This window comes from Panthera uncia, chromosome B1, assembly GCF_023721935.1.
Source record: "Panthera uncia isolate 11264 chromosome B1, Puncia_PCG_1.0, whole genome shotgun sequence".
NCBI lineage: Eukaryota > Metazoa > Chordata > Mammalia > Carnivora > Felidae > Panthera > Panthera uncia.
The window spans coordinates 78285193-78307804 of record NC_064811.1 but is presented as its reverse complement, the minus strand read 5'-3'; positions in this window follow the sequence as shown (position 1 = coordinate 78307804).

The window sequence follows — 22612 nt, the reverse complement described above, 5'->3', positions numbered from 1 at the left end:
ATCTTTTCATGTGTCTTTTAGCCATTTGGATGTCTTCTTTGGAAAAGTGTCTATTCATGCCTTCTGCCCATTTCTTCACTGGATTATTTGTTTTTTGAGTGTTGAGTTTGGTAAGTTCTTTATGATTTTTGATACCAGTCCTTTAACTGATATGTCATTTGCAAATATCTTCCCCCATTCCATTGGTTGCCTTTTAGTTTTGTTAGTTGTTTTCTTTTCTGTGCAGAAGCTTTTTATCTTGATAAGGTTCCAATAGTTCATTTTTGCTCTTAATTCCCTTGCCTTTGGAGATGTGTCAAGTAAGAAGTTGCTGCAGCCAAGATGGAAGGTCATTGCCTGTTTTCTTTTCTAGGATTTTGATGGTTTCCTGTCTCACATTTAAGTCTTTCATCCATTTTGAATTTATTTTTGTGTATGGTGTAAGACGAAGAGTGGTCCAGTTTCATTCTTCTGCATGTTGCTATCCAGTTCTCCCGGCACCATTTGCTAAAGAGATTGTCTTTTTTTTTTACATTAGATGCTATTTTCTGCTCTGTGGAAGATTAGATGGCCATACATTTGTGGGTCCAATTCTGGGTTCTCTATTCTATTCATTGTTCTATGTGTGTGTGTTTGTGCCAATACCATAATATCTTGATGATTACAGCTTTGTAATACAGGTTAAAGTCTGGGATTGTGATGCCTCCAGCCTCGGTTTTCTTTTTTCAGGATTGCTTTGGCTCTTCGGGGTCATTTCTGGTTCCATACAAATTTTAGGATTGTTTGTTCTAGCTTTGAGAAGAATGCCAGTGCAATTTTGATTGGGATTGCATTGAATGTGCAGATTGCTTAGGGCAGTATCGACATTTTAACAATATTTGTTCTTCCAATCCATGACAAGATGAAATAAAAGGCATCCAAATTGGCAAAGAAGAAGACAAACTTTCACTTTTTGCAGATGACATGATGCTCTACATGGAAAACCCGAAAGACTCCACCAAAAAAACAAAAACAAAAAGCAAAAAACAAAAACAACAACAACAACAACAAAAACCTGCTAGAACTGATACATGAATTCAGCAGTCACAGGATATAAAATCAATGTACAGAAATCGGTTGCAATTCTATATACCAATAATGAGGCAACAGAAATAGATACCAAGGAATCAATCCCATTCATAATTGCACCAAGAATCATAAAATACTTAGGAATAAACCTAACCAAAGAGGTAAAATATCTGTAGACTGAAAACTATACAAAGTTTATGAAAGAAATTAAAGAAGACACAAAGAAATGGAAAAATATTTTTACTTTTTGAACACCGAGTGTTAAGAGGTTTTGGGGATTTTTCTAAAATAAATGACCAATGACCTCTTTTCTCTATTAAATGACCTACTTTCTATGAAATCAGAACAAAGTGGCAGTCAGCTATTTGGCTTAGAGGCTTGGAGTCCATCCAGTCTGCAAATGGCTATCAAAAATCTGTTTAGCTTTTCTTCCTGGGCACAGCTAGAGAACTTTCCCAACTTCTCTTGCAGTCAGGTGTGGCTGAATGAGTGCATTTGGGCCAATGGAATATAAACAGAACAGATATCACCATATCCAGTCCTGGGCCACAGAATCTATGTGTGGTCCTCACTCTTCCTCACAAACCAATACCTGAGTAAAGACAGAGCAGAGTGGAGCCAAAATATGCAAGAGGCCAATGGCTCACAATGATTGTGTAGACAGATCACTTGAGAACACATACACACACATATACGCCATGACTGCCAACCCAATGACCCAAGTGATCTGATATTGTGACAAGAAAAATACATTTTCTCCTATTAAATCACTGAAATATTGAAGTTGTTTCTGTAGAAGACTCTACTGCTGCTCACAAATATTTCTATTCTTCTTTTTTTCTGGATGCATGGGGAGAATGTTCTTTCCCTCCTCCTTGAAGTTAGTTGTGGCCATGTGAATTGCTTTGACCAATGACATGGAAGTAGAAATGTTGTGGGTCACTTAATATATAAACCATGTAGCTGCTGGTACAATAGTCTCTAGAGAAATAAATCAATATTCTTTTCAACCTGTGAAATTTGTGGGTTGCCTGTTATTTCAGAATAACTAGTGTATCTGATTGTTGAAGTTTGTTTCAGAAGGTAGACTGTTTTGATTGGTACAAGGCCCAAGCCTGACACCTGAGATTTTAATTTGCCATCAAATAAGTTGCTGAATACATCTTAAAATACAATATTCTACTCTCAGAAAAAAAATTGTAACCTATGTCTTAAGTAAATAAAAGGTCTGCTCTTAAGTTAGTAATTAAAATCTAAGAAAGTAATAGTTTCAGGAAAAATTTTTAATTGATAAAAACAGGTAAATGAGTAGCCTGGGTGGCTCAGTCCATTGAGCGCCCGATTATTGATTTCACCTCAGGTCATGATCCAGGGTCATGTGACTGAGCCTCATGCCAGGACGCGCTGAGCATGGAGCCTGTTTAGTATTTTCTCTCTTTCTCTTTGCCCTCCACCACATGCACTCTCTCTCTATACCACCTTGGTTCTGCACATATAATTTGTCTTTTCTACACTATTGACTGTCTTTGTTTTCTATCTTCATCAATCCTCTTTGATTTTGAAGGCTGAACTCTGAAGTCCTGACTTCCCTGGTTACCCTTGTTGAGTTGGAGTCTCCTCTTCCATGTGCCTCTAATGCCTGGGACATTCCTCTGAGTAGCAAAGGTCACAATGATTTCATTTGTTTGTGTGCTTGTCTTTCTTCTCTTTACTGGGAAGTCCTTCAGAGTATGATTTATGTTCATTATTTCTGTATCTTCAGCACCTAGAAAATTATCTGTCACCTAGTGGGTGTTTGTATTATTTTACTAGGACTTCCTTAATAAAGAACCACCAGCTGAGTGGCTTAAAAAATTGAAATTTACTGTGGCACAGTTCTGGAGTCTGAAATTCTGAAATCAAAGTGTTTCAAGTGTTGGTACCTTCTGAGGGATGTGTGGGTAGGATCTGTTTCTGGTCTTGCTCCTTGACTTGTAGATGGCTGTCTCCATGTTTCCATGATGCTTTTCCTGTATGCATGACTGCCTTCCAATTTCCTGTCTTTATAAGGATCATATTTAAAAGTCACTGTTCTAATGACCTTATTTTACTTGGCTATGTCTGTACAGAACCTATCTCCAGATAATATTCACATATGAATTTTTGGAAGCCATGATTCAGTTCATAATAGCAACCGACCAGTAGGGCATAAATAGAAGTGGGGGGGGGATACTAAATTTGTTTTCAACCATTACTTAGGCCAGCTATGCATTAGCTACACTGTTCTGTATCACAAATAATGGCATTGGAACTCTCTGATACCAGAATATAAAATGGAATATAGAATCCTGAGACAGAAGAAACAATCTTTAACAGGTGTCTTTAGGCATGTATATGACCTCTTACGCTGCACTGATTCACAGTTTATGAAACCATTTATTCCTCCCTCAGTCAGGGCTCCTCTGCTCTGTTAATTTTCATACTGTTCTTCATTTATTCAACTCTTTAGTCTTTAGAACTGGATTCTGACTATACCACAGAGAAGAAAACGCAATACTCTGTCCACTCAGCAAGCCCATCTCTATAGAATAATGACATTCATATAACAAAATAACACTTATACAAATTATGGTTTTCCATAGGTTTGCAAAACCTGTAAAGCCTCTGGGAATCAAGATATATTGAAAAATCCATTCTACCCACTACATAAAAAACACTTAAAAGCATCAGGATTCTCTGTGCCAAGGGGAGAAATTGCAAGGAAAGGTGAAAGGATATTACTATATACTAGGATATTTGCCTTTAACAGGTTTTCCTTTATTTTTATTAAATGTCTATGGTTCCAGCACAGTGATTTCACTTTGTATAAAAGCCTAATGTGTCACAGCATAATATTTTTTGTAAAATCATTACTGGATTTTTAGACAGGATCCAATTTTGCTGCACACGTTCCTTCTCATCTAGTAGTCACAAATGATTTAAAATAGATCTTTGCATTAAAAATGTATATCAATAAGATTGGTAATCAGAGTTGCACATGGTATATGATGGCCCTTCAAGAGTTCAAAACGTATATTTGAGTAGTACAATAAGAATTTGTTTCCTTTGATGTAGATTAGGGGGAAATATCAACTCTTGTGGTATTATGCACATTATAATGCTACTATTTCATTGCCAAAAATGCAAGTGACATGATGGATTGAATTATTTAGTGAATGAGTTCATATATAATATGTAAGTGTATGTTTTTAGATATGAATTGATAAACATGCATAAACACACACAGCTTTAATGTACTAGAGTTATGAAAAAAATCATCTTATACTCATTGTAGGAGTGTTCTTTGGAAAAGTATATCACCCTAACTGTTCTAGGTTAGAATCCCATGGAGGGAGGGAGAACCCTAAGTCTCAGATGAAGAGGTGTGGATTCTAGACCAACCCCTGTGGTCTCACTGCCCCCTGAGTGTTACGATGACACCTGACAGGCTCATGTGTTCACGAACAGAAAAAATAGAGATTATTTTTTAGAACAGTTTTAGGTTCACAGCAATATTGAGTAGAAGGTACAGAGATTTCCCATGTACCTCTTGTTTCCACAAAGCATGACCTCCCCCATTATCAATATCCCCCATCAGAGTGGTACATTTATTATAATTGATGAACCTATATAAACACATCATTATCATCCAAAGTGCATAGCTTACCTTAGTATTCACTCTTGGTGTTGCATGTTCCACTTGGGAAAAATTTATAATGATATGTATCCACCATTACAATAACATAGGGAATAATTTCATTGTCCTAAAAACCCTCTATGCGATGCCTATTTATCTCTCCCCTCCCGTACCCAGTCTTTTCACTGTCTCCATCGCTTTGTCTTCCAGAATGTCAAGTAGTAAGAATCATACAGTACACAGCTTTCTCAACTGACTTCCTCACTCAGTAATATACATTTAAGTTTCCTCCATGATCTTTCGGAGCTTAAGAGTTTTTTGTTTTTGTTTTTGTTTTTTTTCTTTTACCACTGAACAACATCCCATTGTCTGCATGTACTATAGTTTATTTATTCATAATTTTTTCACCCCCTGAAAGACATCTTAGCTGCTTTCCGGATTTCACAAGTACGAATAAAACTGCTCTAAACATCTGTGTGCAGGTTTTTGTTGTGTGCAGGTTTTGACATAAAGTTTCAACTCCTTTGGGTCAATACCAAAATATGATTGTTACATGATCCGGTAAAAGTGTTTTCTAGAAAAATGCCAAACTGTTTTCCAAAGTGGCTGTACAGTGCTGCACTCTCACGAGCAATGAAAGAGAGGTCCCATTGCTCTACACCGCTGTCAGCATCTGGTGCTGCCGCTGTTTCGAATTTGGGCTTTTCTAACAGGTGTGTGTGGTATCTCATCACTGTTTTCATTTGCGTTTCCTGATGAGATATGCTGTGTAGCATCTTTTTATATGCTATTTGACCTCTTTATATCTTCTTTGAGGTGCCTGTTAAGGCCTTTGCCCATTTTTTAATTGAATTTTATTGTTGTTGTTGTTGACTAACTTAGGAGTTCTTTGTAAATTTTGACTAACCGTCCTTTATCAGGTGTGTCTTGAAAATGTGTCCTCTAAGGGGCGCCTGGGTGGCTTAGTCGGTTAAGCGTCTGACTTCAGCGCAGGTGTGATCTCACATCCTGTGAGTTCGAGCCCCGCGTCGGACTCTGCGCTGACAGCTCAGACCCTGGAGCCTGTTTCCGATTTTGTGTCTCCCTCTCTCTCTGCCTCTCCCCAACTCATGCTCTCTCTCTCTCTCAAAAATAAATAAAACTTGAAAAAAAATTTTTTTAATTAAAAAAAAGAAAACGTTTCCTCCAAATCTGGGTTACCTTCTCATTCTTTGGGAAGCGTCTTCTGTAGAGCAATTTTTTTTTTTCATTTTAATGAAATGGAGCTCATACGTTTTTTCTTTCATGGATTGTGTTTCTGTTGTATCTAAAATGTCATCACCAAACCTAGGGTAGTCTAGATTTTCTCTTATTTTCTAGGAGTTTTATAGTGTTACGTTTACATTTAGGTCTGTGATCCATTTTGAGTTAAGTTTTTGAAGAGTATAAGGTCTGTGTCTAGATCCTTTTTCTGTGCGCGTGTATGTAGATGTCCATTTGTTCCAACATCATTTGTTGAAAATACTGTCTTTGTTTCATTGTATTGCTTCTGCACCTCTGTCGAAGATCAGCTAACTATATTCATCTGGGCCTACTTCTGGGGAAAAACTGCCTTTTGAGAGGTGGCCATGCTCAGCAAGCCTGTGCCACACGCCATGAAGCGACAAGAAGCTACGATGGTAACAGGATAATCAGACTCCAGTTTTCTCAGCAGTTGACTGTGGAAGCCCTGATTAACCCCTTGTTAAACCGTGCTTTCAGTATGGCGAAAGGGATTTCTCAAGAAGAGAAAAATAAACTTCTTATTAATGAGGAGTAAAAGTGGGTGAGCCCTTTTACAGAATAGATGAGAGTGCATTTTTCGCTTGAACTTGCAGAGTCCGCCACAGCCATCCCCGAGTTCAGGCATGCATACACACATACGTATTTTCCATGACCTGGCTTGTTTGTCCCAATATTTCTATTGCCCAAACCTGAAGTGATACAAATTTCCAGTCTACACAAGAATTAGAAACATCAACAATATAATTAACATCAGATGGTGATAACCCAGCGTAAAAGATTAGAGAAGATCCCCAGCATCAGCAGAATAGTCTCTGTTTGCACTTTCGTCGGAGAGACAGGTGGATATTTTGAGCTCTGTTAAGCAGTAAAGTTTTTATGTGTCTCTCTGGAAATGAATTTGGATTGATGACTGGTCTGTCATCAGCTGCTTGGAAATAGTGAACCATTTGGTAAATAATGTGGACAGATTCCCTTCAACCTTTTCCCCTGCATTGCTGTCTTTGTTGCTTACCTAATGCAAAGATTTGTTTCTAATTAAAGTGGAGATCTGAAAGAAGACAAATTGAGGGGTGGATATAAATTAATTTGATCACGGAGTGGAAATATCAGACAAATAAAAAAAGATCCCCGTGTCAGGAGACAAAAAGGGAGCACGGGCAATAATGGGAAGGATTACCCTGGTCGCGCCATAAGTGATTCAGGAGGCAGAAGAGAAAGCTGTGTTCTGTGGCCATTCCTACAGCAAAGTGGAATACAGCCTAGTTTTTAAAAGGGGCTTCATTTTTTTTTTTTCTGCATAGTCCAATTTGGCAAATCCAGATGGGATCATTTGAGCCTGAACTGGCCAAAGACTTACAATTAATTCAAGAATTGCTTTTAGCAAAATTCCAACATTTTGCAAGCTAAGGGGTTGGACTGAATCACCAGAGTAATGTGCTGTTGTTAATGCACTGACCTTGAAATACAGGACATGCCTCGGTAAAGGGGGCTCTCAGAGGAAACAAAAATATATTGATAGTAGTTGCAGTGTGATTTATTTTAGTGGACGCTAGCAAAAAGTAGAGGCTGGGAATATGGCAAAATGAAACTGTAAACAAATGCAACTTCTTCATTCTGACCCAAATCCTGAGGAAATAAGCTAGTATTAATGAAAGTTCATACTTATGTCTATATCTTTATGAGAAATAATAAAGTGATGCATTAATTTTGTTTAATTTAATAAATTCTTTCATTGTTCCAGCAAGTTTTTCTCAAAGCGAGAAAAATTAATGATGCTTATCCAGTGCTGTTTATTATCAGCATACCGATTTTCTGACAATTCTGGAATGCTAAAAAGAGCACCATTTTAAAATACATTTTATTCTTAAAGTCCTCAATAAACTACAAAGCATAGTTTGGAAAACCAGGAATAATCAAATTTGTCAATGTCTATGTAAAATCACGTATGTGTATGTATGTTTAACTTAAATGCTTTCCTCATATTTGTGTAGTACAGTTATCATTATAACAATAACATAGTTATCACTATATGGAGGAGGGACTATAGGTAACATCTAAATGCACATATTTTATAGCTTTGGGACAAATCCAAGACCTCCAGTGCTACCAGACTTGAGGTTTAGCAAAATGGGCTCCAACAGCAGTGACACTTGTGCCAAACTTCCAAGTATCCCTTTAGGTATCGCTGCTCCTCCACAATCACCTTTAATCCCCGAAAAGGGATACAAAATATATAGTAGGAAATATACCCATTTGCTGCCTTACTCCAGGAAGTTGGGCATTTCTTGTGCTTTCCTTTTGAAAATGAAGAAAAACTTCATTGTAAGGTCGAGTCCTTCTATGTAGCACAGTGGCTTCCAATTTTTAATAAAATAAACTTACTTTAACAACAAAAATTACCATCCCCTATATTGTAGTAGTTGTTCTTTTAGAATCCATTGATTAAGATAATTCATAATGATATGATACTCTTTATAAAATCAGTATGCATTTAAAGAATGTAGATTTTATTAATATCCATGCATCCATATTCATTATTCATGCTGCATGTTTTATTAGAGCTAAATTAAGACCAAAACTGACAGTGCTTTGTGTGCATATGAATTGTTGAATGCTCTTTCCCTGGGACCTGTACCCCTCAATTGTGAACTCTTGCTGTAGACCGTTCATATTGCTACCAAATTTCTTCTCACTCAAAATTGCCCTCAACTACCTATCCTATTTCTCTGCTCAGCATAGTCTATTCTCAAGCAAGGTGACCCCTTAAAATGTAAGTCAGATCCTGGCATTCCTCTCCTTAAAACCTTCCAATGCTTCTATTTTACTCCGAGTAGAAGCCATAACCTTTGCCATGATCTATAAGGCTTCCAGGATCCTGTGTCACCTTCTTGACATCACCCTTAATGCTCCCTTTCCTTGTCTCTCTTTCTCTCTCATTCAATTTCAGATGCATGTCCTCTTTTTCTGGACAACTAAGTCCAGCTGCTCCCACCAAAAGCTATTGGACTTTATAGCATCTTTGTCTAGAATATTTTTCACGAGGGCTCACTCTTTCATGATCTGCAAGGTTTTGCTTATATCACCACGTCAGAGACACTTTCTCCAACCATTCTATTTTAAATTATCATTCATGACACTTTAAATTATTAATTTTTTATGTTTATTTATTTTAGAGAGAGACAGACAGACAGAACATGAGCTGGGAAGGGTCAGAGAGAGAGGGAGACACAGAATCCAAAGAAGGCTCTAGGATCTGGGCTGTCAGCACACAGCTGTCAGCACAGAGCCCAATGCAGGACTCAAACTCACGAACCGCGAGATGGTGACCTGAGCTGAAGTCAGACACTTAACCAATGAGCCATTCAGGTGCCCCCTTTAAAAAAATTATTTTTTTTAAGTTTAAATTATTTTTGAGAGAGAGGGAGAGAGAGTATTTCTGACACTTTATACTCCTATCTCCTCTTACCTTTTAAAATGTTCCTCTATAGCATTTGCCACTGACATAAGGTAAAGATTGCTTCTCTATAGTTTATTGGCTGAGTTTCTCCATTTCAGCGAAAGCTTCATGAGGCTTAGAGACACATATTTTTGTGTTTTTTTTTTTTTTCACTACCCTATCTCTTCTGGGTGGAACAGTGTCTGGCACATGGTAAGTACTCAATAAGTATTTGTGAATTAATGAATGAATAAATGAATCAGTTATTTTTCATGTTTGATTAAAACATATAATTACCTTAGAACCACTTCTTGGTAAACCGTACATCCTGGAACTCTATCTCATTCTATCTCAAAATTGGTGTGTGTGTGTGTGTGTGTGTGTGTGTGTGTTTTATTCTTCCTGAGTGAATTCTGCCTCCTCTAAAAATCACTAGCCTATTAAATTCAGGGCTTCCTTTCTGTTCTCCAACTGCTTCAACTCTTAATAGCTCTTAATAGATCTTCAAAAAACTGCTGCCTGGTTTAAAATGAATTGCTTCAAAATGTTGGGGAAAATGAATTGCTGTGTCCCACCCTCCTTATGTCACTCCTTTGTCTGCAGGAAGCACAGATTAAAGAGGGAAGTAACTTCTGAATAATGTCATTAATATAAACATCTGACCGAAGTGAGGGAAAGAAGGAAAGGGACACATTTACATAAAATTGAAGGATTGCATTTGAAGAATCAGTACAAGTATGATAATGAGAAAGTACCAAAGAGATAATCCCTAAAACGTTGTCAAAACTTTGTTTTCTCATTGTCGAGAGCCTCACTAACCCACAATGCACAGCAGCTAACCTGAATGACATCATTTACGCCACCCACATTCTGTTTCTCATATCTGTAATGATCTTCCTTTCCTATCTTAACTCCCTAGGTTTTTTTCAGTCACAGCTTTTTTTTTTTTTAAAAAAAAAGCAAACTCGTCTCCTCTATTAAATTTCCTTTATTCTCCCATTCGAAAATTTACCCTTGTTATTTTTATAGCACCTAGTCTTTACACTTATTATACTATGTAACAAATGTTTCCTGCCATTATGTTTATATATGCATTTTATCTAATCTATCAGAGTGTAAGCTTTTTAGAGCAAAGTCTATGTTGATTTATTATATAATCTTCAGGAATGACTCACCAATTTCACAGAACAGGTACTGAGTGTATGTGTTTGCATAGGTGGGTGGATGGATGATGGATAAATGATCAGTAGATGACTGATAGATGGACTATATACTTGACAATAGCGAAACATTGAATTCAAAAATGCATAGTTTCACTGCCAAGTCCTGTATTCTTAGTTAATAGTAGTTTTATAGCATGTCCAAAAGAAATTCAAAATATTTCTTTAAAAACAAATTTTAGTTGAAATGTACTATATTTAAGAATGGGAAACTTTTAGGGCATTAAAGTTTCTGAGAAAATGTATGGTCATTATTAGAAAGTTTCTTGAGAACCCAAAATAATTAAGGGATGTGAAAAAGGCAATTTTCTGACATCATTGCTTTTCTGCTATCTTTAACTGTAACTCTAGGTTAAGAAATATTTTTAAATGTTTATTTTTGGATATGGTGAAGACAGAAAGAGATGAAAAACATGAAACACTTTTCTTCATTTACTAATTCAGTAATAACAAAATGTAGGACTTACTGTGTGCCAGACACTGTTGGAAATTATCATTTTAGTTAATATTGTATTTATAATTTGAGTCACTCAAAACTTTAATTCTAAAACCTAATCTGATGAGAAAAAAATAAGCCACCTACCAAGTATGAATCTTTTATAATCAGTTTGTTACACTGAAAACATCAATAATTATATTACAACCTTTTAAATTTCCTATTAGAACATTTACTTCTGTTCCAATGTAGATGAAAATGTGCAAATGTTCTCATTTGAGTGGCTCTCCTATTTAATCTCATATTTACCTATAAATAGTGTTATGTTTCCTAACTACTTCTAAATAGGTTAAGTCTTAAAACATATCTACCATCTGTTAAGCCAACCAAAAAATATGCCTATGAAAAATAAGAATGCAGCACTGAATAAAATTAAAATGAAAAACAAGACATTTTTAGGGGGAGGTCACAAGAGGGGAGAAGGATCACCAAAAAGTCAAATGAGCTGGAACTAAAATGAAACCTGAGAGAGCACTTGAGAAGGGCTTTATACAATGGTCCAATCCATCTGAGCCAGAAAATCTTGAATAGTCCATTAACTGTGGGCCTTTCTATCCTCATTACTATAGGAAGGTATCCTAGGATATAGGCAGAAAGAGATTCACTTATCTTAGCTAAGTCAGCAATAAGCAGATGGGCTTCTTAATACATCAACTCACAGAATGGTTACAACCCAAACAGGGCAGCATCAAGTTTTAAAATCATACTCTACTGAGCCTTCAGTAACTGTTGTTCTTTCCATTCTAAGATACTGTCATTCTGCCATACTTTACAATTTCAGTACACTAACATTTGCCTGTCTCTATCATACGTGAATCACATTTTCCTGTAAATTGTCTTATTTATTCCATTTGTCAACCTTGTTTTAATGCGAAGACAGAAATATGAATAACACACTATATGGTTCTTCCAGGAACTCATTGTAGGAGAGGCTGCTGTTCGTGTTTGTGTGTACAGAGTGATAAATGCAAATACAAGCGCATATACATTGTACTAAGGTGAGAGAGGATGTGCCAATACATGTGTAGGAGGTATTGTCTGCAAAGATTTCCTAAACAATGTAATGCCTCACTTGGATGCTGACTGTATTTTTTTTTCCTTAAGTAGAAGGGCTAAAGAATATTCTGGAAGGAGGTAAAAAAAAAAAAGTAGTACAAAAATAGGAAAGTATAAATCAAACATTACATATAGGAAATTTGGGAAAAAATCAGATTTCATGAAGTATATCAAGTGATATGTAGGTACCGGGTCTATGGTAACTGGTTTTGGGAGCTGGAAGTTAATACACAAAAAGCTTCAGTTATGATGATAGGGGTTGACGGCTTCTCCGGCATTGAAGAGGTAAAGATTAGACTTCAGTTTTAGGGGTCTTTTGGCAGTAGAATGAATTATGGATGATTTCTCCGTAAGGAAATGGCAGTGGGAATAGGAAGTAACAGAAAGCAATTGAAAGTAATAGAGATTTGCTGAATGGTCAGCCATGGAGTAAGAAGGATTCATGTAAGATGGTTCTTAGTTTTCTTGCTTGAGAGCTAGAATGAATCTACATATCATCCGCCAAGAAAGTTCATAGGGGATAAGAAAATATTGGAAAAGGCATTTCTTTACTTTGGACATTTGGAATCTGTGGGACATTCATATGACAATCCACGTGGACATGCGAGGTTTTTTATTTGTATTTTAAACACCTTTAATTTCACAGATAAAAGAATAATTAAAGCCTAAGAGTCCTACGTCTTGAAAGCAATGTTACCTTTTGAGTAGGCATCTTAAAGATGAAAGTTTGTGCTTATTTTTTTCAGAGTTTTTATTGTTTAAGGATTGTACGTATGTAACTATCAAACATAAACCATCTCATCCAAATCCAGTTGGGATATCCAACTTTACAATGTCTTTCTTTTCCAGTCATCTCTAGACCATTGTAAATAGCAGTTTCTTTCAGGTTCTTCATTCTTGTTAATGATCATTATATTAAAAAAAAGTCTCTCAAATAATTCAGCTGAGTGTTAGCACAAAAACATTTTTATTTTAGGGAGGAGAGCCAGTTTCTAATTTTTTTCTAAAAATAAAAAAAAACACTGAGGTCATTTTTTTCAGGATACTTAATTTATCCATCTGAATAGCTCTATAAGAGAAATGCTTTGGGGCACCTGGGTGGCTCAGTTGGTTAAGCGTCCAATTTCGGCTCAGGTCGTGATCTCAATGCTCATGAGTTTGAGCCCCATGTCTGGCTCTGTGCTGACAGCTCAGAGCCTGGAGCCTGCTTCGGATTCTGTGTCTCCCTGTCTTTCTGCCCCTTTTCTACTTTTGCTCTGTTTCTCTCTCTCTTTCTCAAAAATAAATAAACTTTAATTTTTTTAAAAAAAAAGAGAGAAATGGTTCAATGGATCTGAAACCTGGAAGGGAGGTATGGATAGGGTATAGATGAAGATGGGATCAAATTCACATACATTTTTGCAGGCAAATAGAGGCAGTAATGAATATTGAATTAGCCATAGGCAAGTCAGCAAGAAAATACAGACATGTGATGAGAAAAGCCCAGAAAAATAAAATGCTGGTATTATTACACTTTTCTTAAATAATTTTTTAAATGACAAAAAGAACAAAGGATAAAACTACCCACTATGTGTGCATCTGGATTTAATGAACATCAAAGTCATTTGATGAACAAGAAAACTGCTTTTATTGAATCCTTTCGATGTGATCTGCTATTCTTTTATAAGTTTGCATTCAGTTTTCTTTTGTATTCTAATATTCCTCTTCCTTGTGGATGTATGATTCTGAGTGTGATATGTGGGAGGAAGAATCATGCAGATGTCTAGAATTCTTATCTCCTCTCCCAGTAGGTTTGTTTTTAATTCACTCTCCCACACTTGTACCTCTACCCTCCTTAATAAAAATGAAATCCCTTCTTATTCATTAGCATTTTAATAGAAAAAGAAGACTACAATAATAGTATATGCTATGTCCATATGCTATGTTAAATAGGACAGAGCATTCTGTAATTCCCAGAAGAAAAGTTCCATGCAGGCTAAATACAGCATTTTAATTCTATCAGTACTAGAGAGTGTATTATTTTCTTTCTACATAACAATTATGGTAAGAGCACCTAAATGTCTAAAAATAACATTTGGTGATTTTGTCTATGTTATGGGAGTACATGGCTTCCCGAAGTTCTTTTAAATATTATCAGGCACAATCAAAATACATATATTTTAAATATAATAAAATCCTAATATGAAACAGCTATTTCAGCTTTCTGTCAGGCTACTCAGGGCTGTATCACCTATCCCAGCAATGCTCCAAATTCATTACCTTGGAAATGTTAATATATTAACAGTGTCTCAAAATCTGTCTTTTTATCTGAAAAGTATATTTAGGGGAAGCTTCTTCTCAAACACATTCTAGTATACAACAGCCACCATGAGTCAAAGAAATTGCTAGACTCTAATAGGTCCAGTGGTGCTCTACACTTCACGCTGTGGCCCCGATGCTCAGTCAGCTTTGGAATGGATGAATCACCAGGGAAAAGATAAAGAACTAATGGATAACTTGTCACAACGTATCAACTTTTTTAATATAAAGAGATAAATAAGAAAAGCAACACTTAGGTCTCTCGGGCCATTTTTATCTGATATTTTAACTTATTCTTTTGAAGCATGATTGAGCTTGCAACAGTTTTCGTTTTATTCGATGACTGCCTTACAGTTAATATTTGAAGTCGCCAGGTATACATTCCCAATTTAGAGTAAAGCTACTTCTGAAGCTTTCAACTTTCATCCTCTTAGATTTTCACTGGGCCTCTGCTGACCATCCTCAAAAAAGTGAAGGACACATATCTGCATTCAAAGACTAGGTCATCTCCCTTAGACCCTCTTTCTTCTCTTTAAGAGATCTGCATTCGGTTTATTTGTTACCTATTATCAACAATAATAAAGACAATAAAACAATAACAATTATCCTCAGAGTTGTTAGAATGATACATTTAACAGTTTATAAAACCCCCACATAAACTTCCTCATTTTGATCTCTGGCAAGAGATAACACACAATTAATTATGGTCTTATTATAGGTAATTAACTCAACAATTTAATGGTGAAGACCAAACATGAACTCAAATCTTCAGATTCCCAGTTCAGATCTCTTTTCTCTTTATGTACCAAATTTTTAATATCACATGCACCTAAAAAGAATCAGCTGAAAGCTTACTAGTTTAATAGAGTTAATCTTGGGGCAGAAGATTTCTTTTTTTTTTCTCTCCTTAGGTCACATTTAGTCATAATCCTTCCCATGATTGTTTTGCTTTTATCAGAATCTTTAACTGGTTCACATAATCGGTATTTATTTTTTTCTTTGATTAAATGCTGTAAGAATCTCTAAACCATATTTCACAATTTCTATATCATCCTTTTTGTTCTTTTTTCAGGGATGAACTGTTCCCATGAGCTATATAAAATGTATGTTCTTTAGGATGCTATATATTAGGAGGATGAGTTTGTACCAAAATAATATCCAGGCACCAGATTCTGTAGAGAGTGAATATTTAACACATATTTAGCGACAAAATGGATCATGATAGCTCAATCGACTTTGGCAAAGAAAAAAGATCCCTAGAAAAGGCAAACTTGAGAAGACTCCACTCTGGTATCTTACATTATATTGTGTTATTTTTTTTTTTATTATTGGTAATGGACTATTATGGTTACTATGATTATGAAGGGAGTTTGTGGAGAAGGATCAAGGATGGTGAGGAGGGCTCCTTTATAAAAGCTTGTGAAGGTTTTTGTTGTTGTTGTTGTTTGAAGCAAGCTTGAAAAGTGACAAACTCGGTTTTTTGTTTTTGTTTTTTTTTTTGGTTCTTTTTGAGAGAGCTTATGCATGGGGGAGGGGTAGAAAAAGAGGGAGAGAGAGAATCCCTAGCAGGCTCTGCCCCACCGCACAAAGACTGACGAGGGGGTCAATCCCACAAACCACAAGATCATTACTTGAGCCAAAACCAAAAGCCGGAAACTCAAATGAGGAAGCCATCCAGGTGCCCCGACAAGCTTGGTTCTTTGGGGAGTCTGGACATCATGTGGTAAACAACAGTAAGAAAACTAAAAACCAAGATCGTCCAATTAGAATCATTGCTATCTGATGAATGTTATCCACACACAGCGAATGTGGTGTGGGAAAAAGAAGTGAGAAGCATTACGGTGAGAATACTGAGATATGAGAAGAATATACACATGCCCCAGCAGGTTGGCGAAGAGATTTGTGATGCTTCAAATTAAATCTTAGAGAGCAAAGGGGCACCAGGAGTTACAAGAGTAGTCAAATGCATGTCTTCAACTAACTCCCAGTCATATTCTGTCAACTCTGGGCTGGCGTTAGAAAGCCTCAGCAGGTCTGCAGGGGCACACACAGCATCATTCTACTCTGACACCAAAACTTCCTTATCCCCAACCTGATCACGGTCCTTCTATGGGAACTGTCACTGCATCCTCTAGAGCAGCTTCCTTACCCAGGTGCGCTCAACACCCTCCCAGTCCCCACCTCCCTCACTTCTGCTTTCTCTCCACACTGGGTCCCTGCCATCCAACTTCTCCCACTCATCCCAGGTCTCTGTTCACTGGTCCCTTTCTTTCTGCCTTCAAACACTGTCTCTTTACTTGCTTTTTTTCCCCACCAACACTGAAGATAACATATTTGGGCTACAAACTCCCCTCCAGCTCTTGTTCCTTCTCCATTCACAGCTACTTTTGAAATAATTGCCTTCACTCTATCTAGCTATGTACCCCCACCCCCACCCCCGTCATCACTCTGTGTAGCATGGCTTCTGCCACCACGGATCTCTGGATTCCTTCCTTCTAAGGACTTTGTTCTTAGATATGATGAATACTTTAAACCTTTCCCTTTCTTTTCTTTCAGCAATATTCAACATGTTTGATGGCTCTTTTCCTTCTTGAAATAGTTTATTTCCTGAACAACTGCAATAGTACCTGCTTTTAGTTTTCTTTATAATCCTCTCCTGCCATTCTCTCTGAAACCCTTGGGGCACCTGGGTGGCTCAGTCAGTTAAGCATCCGACTCCAGCTCAGGTCATGATCTCATGGTTCTCGTGGATTTGAGCCCCACATTTGGCTCTTTGCTGATAGCTCAGAACCTGGAGTCTGTTTTGGATTCTGTATCTCCCTCTCTCTCTGCCCCTCCCCTGCTCACACTCTGTCCCTCTCTCTCTCTCTCAAAAATAAATAAACATTAAAAAAAAACTTTAAAAAATTTGTTTAAATATCTTTAAAAATTTTTTTAATTAATAAAAAACAAACAAACAAAACACCCTGTGTTGGCTTTGCTTTTCCCTGGATTCTTTTTAGCAGCTGTGGTGAGATATAATTTATAATAATAAATTTCATATATTCAAAGTGTACTATTCAATAAGTTTTGACATATGTACACACCGGTAACACATCTCTACGATCAAGAAAGACAATGCACAAATCCATTATCCTAAATGTGTCCTGATGCCTCTTTGTAATCTTTCTCTTCAGCCCCACTTTGCCACCTTCTCATTTCCACGCAACCGTTAATCTGCATGTGGTCACTATAGTTTAGTTTGCCTTTTCTAAAATTTTTTTATAATGGAATAATATGGTATGTTCTCTTTGCCATCTGGCTACATTCGAACAGCATAATTATTTTGAAATTCATCCATATTGTTGCATGTATCAATAATTTATTCTTTCTTGCTTTAAGCACCACAATTTGTTTATGCTTTATCAAGTTGAATGACATTTGAGTAGTTTCCAGGTTTTGCTTATTGCAAATAAAGCTGCTAAGAATATTTTAGTACGAGTCTCTATATGGATATATACTTCCATTTCTCCTGTGACAATACCAAGAATAGAAATGGCTGAGTCATATGTTAGTTGTATGTTTAAGTTTTCAAGGAAGTTGCCAAACAACTTTTTCAAAGTTGTTACACTGTTTAAAACTCTACCAGGAGTATATCTACACTGCTTTGCTCCATATTCATGCTAACAGTGGAGCAATAAACTAAGAGGCAATAAATTGGTAACTTTAATTGCCTACCCCTTTGTCTATTCAGTTTCCATATGCACTCTTCCATATCCTTTTTAACTCCCTTACAAAAGGAAACAGCCAAACAAGATATCCCCTCTAGCAAGATACGTATAGACTTCTTAGAAGTGGAGAAGTTCTCACTCTTCCCCAGAATGAGAGGGCACACAGTCCCAATAGATTTTGTTTCTAATGCAGACAATATTAATCACTCCCCAAATATAGTCATGGTCCTACTAAATATTCTGTTACCAAAAGGCTAAATCGTAAACTCCAATAACTTAAGCAGATATCTAAAAAAAAAAAAAAAAAAAAAAAAAAAAAAAGGAAATGGGAGGGAGAAATACAATGATTAATAGGCACAAGTAAACACATGCATACAGCAAGCATAGGGGAAATATGCAAAGCAACTACAGTCTCCATTTCTCTCATTTGTCCAAAGATCATAGTTGATCAATATGGCTTTCCTCTTTAACTACTCATTCCATAATTCCCTTGCCTTCAGCCAGAACCTCAGCTCCTCTGCTTCCCTTGGCAATTATTCACTCCCAAATGTGTATTCATTTCCTTAATGGTTGGAATCCTGAGTCACCCTGCCTTTTCTGGTTACTGTAGTTTTCTATCAGTTTTTACTACTGTCATGCCAGTGCTGAAGGACACTCCAGAGAACCCCCTTGGTTCCCCATACACAGTCTTCGTGACCTTCATGTGGAGCGACCACCTTGATTTCCTCTTGGATATTAGGACCAATCATTCCAACTAGTAGATTATCTCTTTTTTTTCCCTTTTTGTTCAATGACATAAGGAGTCTAAAATGACCAGATGAAGGTTTCAAATTCTGATTTAGCGAAACTGTTGTTATTTTCCCTGTTGGAAGCATTTTCCTCTTGGAAACTAAGATCTTCAAGCCAACAGAGTTCAAAGATGCCAGAGTACCAAGTGAAAATCTGCACGAATAATTATTTGTAATAGTGAGAGTAGCCACTTGCACTTTCTAAGCTTGATTCCTGGACCCATGTATTCTGGCACTGGGGAAGTAACACCATAAAGTATCCTTGGATTCAAAGAATAAAATATATCCTGTACAATAGAACTCCATACCTTCAGTGTATGGTTCCCCAGATATGGCCATAAGTGTGTCTTTAATAAGTCATTGTAGCAATCATTAACAGCAGCCACTTCCTAGCGATGGGGTATATAATAGCTGGTTGATTTATGGACATGAGCTTATTACAACACTTCTTTCACCAGAAGTAACTTCTTTGACAAAATGCTATATGGAATGCCACGATGTTAAATAAGTCATTCTGTTACCATATGGGTAAAGGTGTTTGCAGAAACATTATGAGAAGGGAGGACGAATCCATATCCAGAATACATGTTTACTCCATTGAGGTCAAATCTTTGCCCCCTCCATAATGGAAGAAGGAAAATATAATTAATCTTCCACCACATGGTAGGCTTGCTCCCCTTTATCCTCATGAAATTGTACCATATCAGGGATTCAGGGTTGGTTTCTGCTATTGACAGATTAGTCACTTGACAATAGCAGTATTCTTGGTAAGGAGAATCCCATGTTGTTGAGCCCATGCATAGCCTCTGTCCATACTATGTGACCACTTTGTCTATGGGCCTCCTGAGCAAGAAATGGACTAAGTACACAAGAAAGCTGGCATCTAAAGATCTGTGTCATTTTGTCCATTGATTATTATTTTGTCCACTCTGATAATTAACAGTTTTCTCTGCATTGCCTACCCTCTGGGAAGCACTCACATGAGACACAGATGATTTTACAATCTAAGTTTATTCTAAAAGGCTCATCCATACACTGCTTTCCCATTCTTACTTTTCACCAGTCTTCCGATCTTGCTCCTTCCAAGTCCATGACCACCTACTCAAACCATTATCAACTTCCCATAAATCTGTCTTTTTGCCCAATTGTCACCTAATACATAGAGGACAATGAAATTTACTGCTCAAAGTTCTGCTGGTGGGGAAAATTTTTTCTTCACCATTTAGCTCCAGGGTCACCGCTGAATGGATTAATAGTGCTGCAACATTCCATTTTGGGGTGGTAAGCGTGCCTATCATGTAATCCGTCTTTAAAGCAAGTTCAAGTTTTGTTCTTCCTCAGTTATTAGTTCATAAGTAACTCTCCAAAAGTCCAAACACTTGGCCTGAGGGAGAGAAGACAATGCAGCAAGGGTTGATGTGAAAGGAATCAGAATCGCCTATTCATGTGGCTAAACTTATGGCTTGCTTCTCTGGTACAATCAGCATAATGGTGCCAATATATTAGACTGGTATGACGGTTTATGGAATGTCAAGATGATAAAGACCTAAGTAGACAATACTACAGCAAAAAGCGGTGGACTTGTTTAACACCTCTGGTGCGGTACTGTGAATTATACTGTTGGCCATGGCAGGTAAAAGTCAGCAGTTTTTAGTCATACTTAAAACTTGGCATGGACAAAAGACCTGAGCCAGGTCAATGGTGACATACCAAGTACAAGGGGCTATACTGATTTGCTCCAGTAAAGTTACTACATCTGGTACAGCAGCTAAAATTGGAGCCAGCACTCAACCGAGTTTATAATATTTCACAGTCATTCTCCATTTGATTTTTTCACAGGTAAAATTGGTAAATCAAATGGGGATATCAGCACTCCTGCTTCTTTCAAGTCTTCGTGGTGGCATTCATTTCTTCAGTCTTGCATGGCTGTTGTATTGCTTCTGGTTTACTGTCCTATCTTCCCAGGAAGTTCAAAAGGCTTCCACTTTGCCCTTTCCACCAGAAGGGCCCGTCACTACATGGGCTCAAGAGCTAACGTGGACATTGTACCTGTTGTCATTTGTCTATCCCAGTTAAATACTCAGGAGCTAGGGAATAACTACATGGTGTCTACAAATCTACTGGTACCTCTGATTCACACTTAAGACTGCCCGACCAACATAGGCCCCTATTTTAACTGGTGGGCCACAGTGGTATTTCAAGTCACCGAGGACTAGCCGCAGTTTAGAGCCAGTGTCAAGTAATCCCTGAAAGACCTTTGTGTTTATTTTCTCCAATACAAAGTCACTTTAGTACATGGGTGAATATATCTTTGGGAAAGACTTGGAGGAAGATGTACAGTGTGTGCTTGTACAATATAGTGTTGAGCCAGCACTATAGCCACCCCCAAAGGGACCAGAACTCTTGCCATCAAGGGGCTCTGAGTCCATGAATGAACTTAGGTTTGGATACTAGGTGAGAAGCCATATGTCTCTATTTTGGCAATCCAAGTCAGATTCCTTGTTCGTGAACTTAGAGGTTTTCTTATTATGTAAATCAAACAATACTGTCCGTTTATATCATTCCTAGAGACACTGTGATCAATTAGCCACTACTAAGGATCTCTGCAGGTCAGTGCATTTTAATTACTGGCACATCCCTGTTTCTCTTTATGGATGATGTGACCACCTTGCCTTTGATGATTAAGTGCTGCTGCTTGACCTCTGCTATTCTGTGATTCTATCCTTCGTTTTTGAAATCAGGGAGCGCATTTGAATTGTGGCATCCCCTGTAGTCACAGCTGGCTGATACTGGAGAGCGACCACAGAACCTTTCAGAGATGCTCCTGTCACTAATGTATTTATCAACGCCTTAGTGATAAGAGGTTTTCTAAGTCTTCTTGTGGATCATAGTTCTGGTAGGGGTGTGCAGTTTATACCTAATAGTCCTTGTCCAATACTCCTGTCTTCCTGGGCCTTTGCATTTTCTTCTCACTTCATATCAGGGTAGCTCTGTCATCTGTTTCATTAAGCGAATGCTATGATTGAGTTCATAGTCACTCAAATAAGCAATCAAGCAGTTAGGGCCATGTTGAGATCCACAAACTTTAATGCATTAAATCTGGAATCTCTATTAAGTGTACCTTTATCAATGAATTCAGCCCAATGTTGTGTTATATTCTGCCCTTTTTTTGTCTAACACTCTTAACATCTATTTGCATATTTCTCAGATTTCTGCTAATATTTATATTATCAAGGCTTTGAAAATCTTTCAGTGTATAAGCTATTTCCTTTTCTTCCTGGAGTGTGGAAGAAAAGAGTGCCTGTCCTACTAGATGCTAAGATTTGACTGTAATTATGGGCTTAATGGCAACAGGGTGTTTGCAGTGGGTCCTGAGGAAAATGAACTTTCCTTTTATGGTTATCAGAGTTTTCAACATAAGGAAGTTTAGTCTCCTTGGCCCTTTGATGGAAAGTTTCTTCTGCTTCTAAGGGATTTCAGAATAACTAAGGGATTCAAGATTGTCAGTTTCATCTCGGTTCAATGAGATGTCTTCATTTCTAGCTTTAGCACTTAATTCTTCCCTGGTTAATGTCTTAAATGCTACATGAGAAACTAAGAGAGACCGAATTCAACTGTCATTATAATACAACAATTCCCGTGA